Source organism: Myodes glareolus, chromosome 16, assembly GCF_982192425.1.
Source record: "Myodes glareolus chromosome 16, mMyoGla1.1, whole genome shotgun sequence".
NCBI lineage: Eukaryota > Metazoa > Chordata > Mammalia > Rodentia > Cricetidae > Myodes > Myodes glareolus.
In genome coordinates, this window is record NC_142041.1 from 54059063 (window position 1) to 54067761 (window position 8699).

Consider the following 8699-nt stretch of genomic DNA (forward strand, 5'->3'; position numbering starts at 1 on the left):
AAGCGGCCGCGCCCTCCGCGCCTTGCGCTGTCCGTGGTGCTGACCGGACCCTCTTCCTTCTTTTCCTCCTCTTTCTCCTCCATCCATAATCCCGCCAGCAAGGCAATAGAATCGCTTCTTCCCTACCATAAAACATCTAGGATATTAGGTAATTTACAAATAAAAAATGAAATATGGAAAAACTGTAAAAAACTAAACTGTATTTTACTGAAGCCTTACACTCTGTTATGACAATCAATTGGTTTGGGGTGCAACTGGAATCTGAGTAGTGGACAAAACCTGCAAGAAAGACATGAAATAGAAAGAAATTTTGTTTTTATTTTTTTTTAAATCACAACACTGAAAACAGAGACACGAGGTCCTCACTTGAGGAGCTTAGTGCAGATGTGGTCACCAAAGGTACTGCTCAAAAGAACCCAGAGTGTGCCTCAAGACGAATTAAATAGGATAAGACTGAATTGATTAGGTAACCAGGGCAGGCAGGAATGAAGCAACCTGCAACCACTATCTAGGCTCTCGGCAAGGCTCTGGACAGTGCAGCTTTCCCAAGTGCATTCTGAGACTAAGACCCACAGAGTGATGAAGCTCTGATGCGCAGGAGCAGGCTGGCACTGGGTACCACCTCTCAAGGAGGCGCTGCAGGCCCAGAGGCCTGAATTCCGCACTGCGGAGAAAACCAGATTGCAGAACTGGAGAGTTCTCATAGCTACCCTGAGCCAGACCTCCAGAGGCAGGGCAGATGACCAAATCCCATAAAATTAAGATTTGCCTTAGGACATGTGGGTCGGATGTGTCTGAATTAATGCACTCAATATATATTTAAATCACTCAACGTATTTCAGCATTCTAACTTAAACATCAAGAATATATATATAAGCAATAAAATATTAATTTCTATAGTTAGTCATGTTTGCAGGGGAATAAGAAATAGGCAATAAATTAATTTGTACCCAGCCTAGGCCCAGTAAAGAAAACGTTTGAGTTTTGTTTATGGATTCACATCATAAATGCTGTCTGACATTGGTCACAGATAAACTGAACCCGGTTTTAAAGAGAGACAGTGACAGTGGTTTCATGAAGGTGTAGAAACTGACTATGTATGGACAATGGTCTAAAAGATACTCTTTTATAACATTTACTCCCTTAAACCCGAATGACAGAAATGTATCTACTGTCTCAGGAAATAAAAGAGGTCAGAAACAATATTCCTGGTCGTCTGATTCCTCCCCATTCTATCCGGAAAGGTAGACTTCTTTTCTCTTCTGAATTTCAAACCCTGTAAATTAGCAGTTTTAGATGCACAAATTTTAGATTTGTCTTTGATTTCACACAATACGAAGGGACCAAGTTTGCAGACTGTGTTGGGGAAAGAGCTACCTCAAATACGCAGATGATGGCTTTAAGATGTTCCCCTGGTATCAATGAAAAACAGTCACCAGAAATGGAAATGGGTGTGAAGCATTGCAGGTTGTCACAAGGCTCCCATTTCCTGCCCGCATTCATCCAGCTGTATTGATGACCTCTACCCACAGTCTCTCGAGTTCTTTACAAAGCAAAAAGGGGTCTAAAGCGTCAAGAAAGTCCTTTTTGCGTTGCTGTCATTCATATTACATAATAAGGACACATTAATACTCTCCAATCTAATCCTATTTGTTTACAATCGCCCTAAACTCTGATTTTAGAAAGCTTAATCGGTTAAAAATATATTTTCTAAATAGAAAGGGAATGTGTCATATGAGAGAATTACATAAGTAAGGGGACAAATACATGATTAAGTCACCTAGTTACCAAGATTAAGTACAGTGTGGTTATTAATTCACAGCGTTTGTATACTTTTAAAACTATTTATTTTTATTTCTTTTTAAAATAATCATCCAGCTTAATGTCCATTACAAAATTTTGCTGCTGTGAAATTCTGTGCTCAGCAGTTTTCCGGCAAAACAACCCAGGTGGACAATTACTGAGCTTTGGTACAGAGGACCATGGGAGTTCTTCGGCAATCACAACTTTCATCTAGTGCTCTCAAATTAGAGCTTCTTGGAATAATTTAGGAACAGCTTGACCCGTTGAGATGCTCAGGGACAACCCTCTTGGGAAATAGCTTCTTCCTTCCAGGGAACAAGATGCTAGCGCAGGAAACCAGGAGGTATATGGTGTCAGCAATGCCAGAGCTCCCTCTGCTGGCCCGCCAGAAACAGCACACTAGTTACAGAGGCCAGATGGTAGAGTTTTCTTAAATCCTGGAAACATTAAGCTCTTTGGATCATCTAATCTGTGGAATTTAAAAGCTCCCATCAAATTTTCCGCCTGAAAGGCTACCCGATTTTTATTTTGAGAGATCCTGGGATGGTTATCTTATATTCTATAAAAAGCGAGAAGTCATTGTTTGAAGCTGACTGAGGATTCTGTTTGTTGTTTTCTGTGTCTTTTTTGCAGTTTTATAGGAAAATATGAAATTGTAAATCTCAGTCAAAAAATTTTCTCATAGGCAGCTGAATATCAAATAATTTACATCCTTTTTGCCAATAACTGAAATTTAATAAAAGGAAATATTTTAATTAGAGAAAACATACTTAATTTTAAAGGATGTTAAAACAAAAATAAGACCTTACATAAGGAACAATTGCTTTGATTTGTATTAATGCTGACTCCAATTTTCAATGACTACACTTTTGAAAAAGAAACTGACTTATGCTTGAGGAAGGAGCTGGAGTTTTTAGTCATATTAGTTAGTGTATCCAAAAGATGACCTCAGAAATATTACTACTGAGTTAATATCGGTGCTCAGGTGGCAGAGATCCCAGAAAGTAGACGGCTGGGAGTAAAGTCATCAGGAATGCAGAAATGGAAGCAGCGTGTGCAAGCTTCTAAATGTTATTTGTATTTTTCTGTATGGAGCAGTGTATTATAAAATGAAATAGAAGCTTTTTGAAAAGTTAAAACTCATTTTTGATTTTGCATCTTATTGGGCTTATACTGAGTAAAATAATGTAAACTGTATTATTTCATCACTGTGAATCTGGAGTTCTAGCCTATTGTGCAACAGACACGTATTTGCTGTGCAAACTGTTACTGCATCAGTGCTGGTGTAATAAAATCCTTCTAACAACATGGTTGTTAACACATCTTCTAAAATAAAGTTCAGTTCATTTTATGATGTCAGAATGGAATAGCTGTTTAACATCTCTTATTTTAATACTAGATTTTAAATGAAGCTCATGAGAATATAAAGTTAAAATTAAAAAATTATTTGATGCTACAATTTGTTTTGGGAGGAACAACTCTTGATTAAATGTTAAACCAGCTTAAATATTTAATCAAGTATGTCAAATTTCATATAGCACAAGTACGTCTGTCTTCCGGAAGCTGGTTCTCTGAAGCAAGCATTACCAATTCATAGAACATTAAATAAAAAAAAGGAAACTGTTATAATTCCTATAATTTTGTTCTAAGAATTTCTTTGGAACTGTGAAATATTTTATTTTACAAATTAAAATTTCTTCCTAGGTAAATTCATATTTTACCCAGAAAATAATAAACTTATCACCATAGTTTTCTGTATTCTTAATAGTTATTAAACTTGAAAACAAGTTCTAATAAAAGAAAATGTGTATTACACATAAGGACATTTTTACTCTTTTAAAAACCATTTACTAGAAAGAAAGAAGAAAATAAGAAAGAAAATATAAACAACTAAACTTGCTTCTCAGCACATTTGGTGTGTGATACATTTTCCTCAAATCGATAGTAGACACCAATATTCACCATTCTAATGTGTATAGAGGGTTTTTAATTTCTCTTTTATATGTGTATATCTGGATTTTATCCAAACCATCTTTACTTTCCTTTAGAGATCTAGAACTCCAGCATGGAAACAAGCACATCCATAGAAAGAATATCCTTCCAAATAGTGTATTTGTGGAAAGCTCACATATGACACAAGTAACAACCTACTAATGTCCCTGCTTAATGATTTAACTGCAATAGTTACACAATCTCAGAGTTGAAATTAACGCAGACTTTAGTACTTGTGGGACACACACGCAGCCCTATTTGTGGGCTTTAGAGAAGAAAGCAAATTTATTGAGTACTCTCTGTATCTTTTATCCAGTATCCAAACTGCTGCGGCTGCAGTTTCTAGCAGTAACAATTCTGACGCAGCAATGGGACAGGATAGGAATTTAAAAAATATTATCCTTTAAGGAGGAATAATATAGGGACATAAAGCTGAAATTTATTAACTTAAAATACCAAGTCCATGATTACAAATGGCAGAGAAAATATTCATACTGAAGAATAATGGTAGAAGTTGAAAGGCCCGCACGTGGGAAGTAGACGGTAGTACAAGGTGCAATGAGCATCAGTAAGGCTGCAGTTCATGGGGGAACTGACACCTGATTTCAATTCTGCCTTTATCACCAGTAGAAAACACGATGCGAATGCAAGAAAATCTCAGGACGACTAGAGTACACACAAAGTGTGTTTATTTATTGGACATGCTGCAATTTTGATCTTCTTAAAAGGAAGTTGGAAAATATATTTGGGAAATCGAGTAAGAAAATTACTTATTCATTATTCATCTCCTATGAATTTGAAAGGTCTTTGTTTCCTGGTTATTAATGAACCCCAGTTTAGCTCTAAAAAGATTGCTCTAAATGTAACTCTATACTGAGTATGAATTTTAAAAGTGGGTGAATGATAGCATGTGGAATAAAATATTTCTTCCTGCCAACAACTTTACATTTTTAAATCAGACACACATTAAAAATGAAACTTAGTTTGGAAAAATTGTCCCTTACACTTTTCTGTGTTCTGAGTCACAATATATGTAGAAATACAGGGAAATTCATTTAAATTCAATCCCAACACTTGCTTCCTGGAAACTCAGGATGCTGTGTTAGCATGAGGAGTGATAGACTGATACACATGGAAACTCTAGTTCAAGGTCAAATTAAAAAAAGTTTTTGCTGCCATGAAAGCATGACATGGAGAAAGACGTCTCCTTATAAAAGCTATGCAGTGTCCTCTTCTGTCAGGTCAGAACATTCATGCCTGGAATCTGTCTTCATTCTCACTTGGTTCTCAGAGTCAAGCTTCTGTGTTAACTATCCTGACGGTATCAGGTAGGGATGAGTTGCAAACACCCCATGATCACAGTCTTTACTATATGACTTCCACAAGTTAATATATCTAAATAATATGAATTTCTCTTCTACAACAGTGTTATTTATTTATCTATTCATTGATTTTAAAGATGAAACCTAGGACTTTTTTTGAACATGCCAAGCACATGTTCTACATTGCGCCAACATCACCAGATCCACAGAAATGGTTGTTTTTACCTCGATCTTCCATTCTTGAAACATAAGTATTTACAAATGTCTGCTAAGCCTCAGGAAGTTGTTCAAAGTGGATAAGGGAAGGAAGATGGTGATGTGGACACATAGAACTATCTATGTTGTAGGTGGTGGTTAACATATAAACCATGACTGTACAAAAAATAATTCAATTTTAGATACAGCATGAATCTATCCCTTCTGCAGTTGTCTTGTCAGATAACCAGCCTAATAAAATTGAATGAAGCAAGAGGATTATTAGTAAAGAATCATTAAAAATGTCCAGCTAAATGATAGGCTATTTATCTACTCCAGCTGTTGTTATTACAATGACTTAATGCAGCAAATAACAGCTTCTAAATCCACAAATGTCCTTTCTCACATGAATAAAATTGTCCTACATTAGCCCGATTCTTCATACTCTTATCTCAGTTCCTAACCACCCCTAGTAAAGCAGGTGATTATAACAATAGCAATGAATGTGCTGATCAGTCATAGACATAAAGACCTAGTGTCAACCCCAGAACTTGAACTTAGTTTTACTTTAGTGTCTCCATCTTGTCATAGTTAACACTTGCCTAAACTTTCTAAAAACAAAACACAGATATGCCAATTCCTTCATAAGACGTTTACTTGCTTCTGGAAGGTCCCACTCCAAAATAAACAGAAGGGACATGATTTCTTTTGTGGTAGTTCTTAGTATTACCTCTTCCACTCCCTTGAACAAACTGATGTTGCTTTGATTTAAGTCCTTTGCTTTAAGAGTCCCATGTTAGTCACTGGAAGGAATATTTTCATGGAAAGGAAAGATTATGCCTTTGGAAATGAACAAAAACAGTACACCTACATTTTCTTTTGATCCTTCTTTCCTTCCTTGAATGCTTTGGCTATTCAACCAGTTGAGGAATATAGAATTCAGCATGCTCTAATGTCGACTTGAAATATTAATCTCTGTCTCTACTGTGGCTTACAGTCATACTTCACTTACTATTTTTTGTACTTATTCACTGTATATATTTGCTTTCCTTTTAAGGCAGATTTTTATCTAAAAAAAATCAAAAAACAATAGTCATTCAAATTTGCTCAAGAGAAGAGTCAATTCGTTCTTTGGTATTGTTTCAAGACACTTTATTTTTATTTAATTGTTTGTGTGCACTATGGTTTATGTGTGAGTATACAGATATGTTTACTTGTACATATATGTGTGAAAGTCAGAGGTTCATATCAGATGCTCTTCTGTATTGTCCTCTATCTCACTTTTCCAGACAAAGTCTCTCACTGAACCATAGGTCACTGATTGCATAGAATCGCTGGCCAATGAGCACAGAGTTTTTCCTGTTTCTGCCTCTCAGTATTGAGAATTTTAGTACATACAGCCACATCCAACTTTTTACACATGTGCTCAAGAGCTAAACTCAGGTCCTTATATGTGCAAAGTAAGCACTTTACCCACTAGACCATCTCCCTGACCTTCATCTGTGTTTTTTTACTTATTAAAAATTTCTCCCTCCTCCCTTCCTCTCATTTCCTTCTCACTACCTGCTCCCCCTTCCTCTCCAATCGTAAGAGCAGACAGGGTGCCATGATGAGTTAGTTCAATTCTAAAAATTCCCTTTATTTTACATAACATATTTTCACAATAATAATAATAATAACAATAATAATAATAATAACAAAACAAAAAGCAGTCGTTAGATGCCAAAAAGTAAGCTACAATACCTTTACCATATGCATGTTGTAAGACTCAAGTACTTCTTTTTTACTGGTCAAGGAGAGTCCTGACCTTTCTCTCCTCTCCTTTCATACAAAATTGCACTCTATTTTTGACAGGGCATATACATGTAACTAAATTACAGCAACTAAAACATCATTTCTTTTGTTGTATTGACTAACAATGTGTTTAAAAACCTAATTTAGTTACTAAGTTGTCTATAACTAGACCAACATTTCCACGACTTCATTATTTCAACGTTCAAAATAAACATCAACTAATCAATCAACAACCAATATCAAAATAGTCTTCCAGAAGTCATTTTCAATCTGTTAAAGCCCTATGAAGTTTTTATAAGCTCCAGTAAAGCATGATTATATTTTAGCTCCTATTATTGTTTAAGTATTAGCCACCATCTTAGCCATGTCCCGAGACCAGAGAGATCTCTGTCAGATTTTTCAAGGCAGTGACAGGAGCCATGTATATCAATGAGATAAAACACATTTCCCATAAGTTTCCATTATTTGATTCATCAACGACCATGAGGATAAGAACTTCTTCAGCTTCCAGACATTTGTGATATAATACAGTACTCTTTGTAAATAATGTGTTGACCCTGGATCAGGGGTTCAATATTTTAAACTGAAGCATTACTTAATTCAGCTGAATAATTTTGATTACTCTCCCTTCTGTTGGATTTTAGTTCTGTGTGAACTTGATTACTAACTCTGTAGAATATACAGTAAAGAATAGAGACAGTTTAAAATTTGGGTTTTGAGGTCTGTTCTTGACAATCCAGTTTAGCAGTTCTGAGACCACTTAAAATAAGTACAACTGATTCTGAACCTGTTGCTCTGCATCTTGAGAAAGTTCAGGTCACTGTCCAAGCACTCCTTTTGGCTTTACAAACGAATGCAAATTAATAATTCTAATATAATGAATCTTATTGCTCAATTAAACACACCGTGAGAGAATATATATTTTGGGCAAGTCTTAGTCTTAACATAAAGAATATATCAATCTGAATTTTTCAAATGGCAATTTGGGGGTTAAAAGTGTATTAGGAAAAATATCCGTGCAGGAGGAAATAGTGAAAAAATGAACAAGCTGGGGGAGCTCTCAGACTGTAATAATTCTGAGCACTAATAAAAAAGAGTCAGAGGGGGCATGCAAGAGTCTTAGACAAATATACAGAAGTCCAGAAGACTTATGGTAATTTCATTAAGAATATTTGAGCCACAGTTAGCTGTTAAGGAAAACCAAGGCCTTTTGAGAACATTCCACTTTATTACCCCTGCTATAACTGACCATAGATTTAGGGAATATTTGTAGGACTAATGGTTTATAAGTGAGCACAAAGATAAATTTGGGATGTAGGTGCTGCAAAGTTAGTTGGATTCTCTGAGAATGGAGGTCATCATGTAATGTCCAGCATACAAGGTACGGCAGAGAGGAATGACATTGCTAATATCTCGTCAGCTGCTAGGAAAATTTGCCAATACTCGTCAATCATCACAAAACCATATTTTGCATGAATGGAATTACCAATGAATGAAAGAGATAGGAAATTCAGGAAGTATAGAATCATTTGTTTTCCTCTCTAAATGAATTAGGAGTAGACAATGCAAGATAAGTGACACAAACATTCGTTG

At 35.8% G+C, this 8699-nt stretch overlaps 1 non-coding gene across 1 annotated transcript; it reads right to left on the reverse strand.

Moving 5' to 3' along the window:
• Positions 1–7015: 7015 nt before the first annotated feature.
• LOC125391458 (U6atac minor spliceosomal RNA) lies at positions 7016–7142 on the reverse strand. Its single transcript, XR_007229143.2, has one exon. It is a non-coding gene; the product is annotated as a U6atac minor spliceosomal RNA (small nuclear RNA).
• Between the last annotated feature and the right edge of the window lie 1557 nt (positions 7143–8699).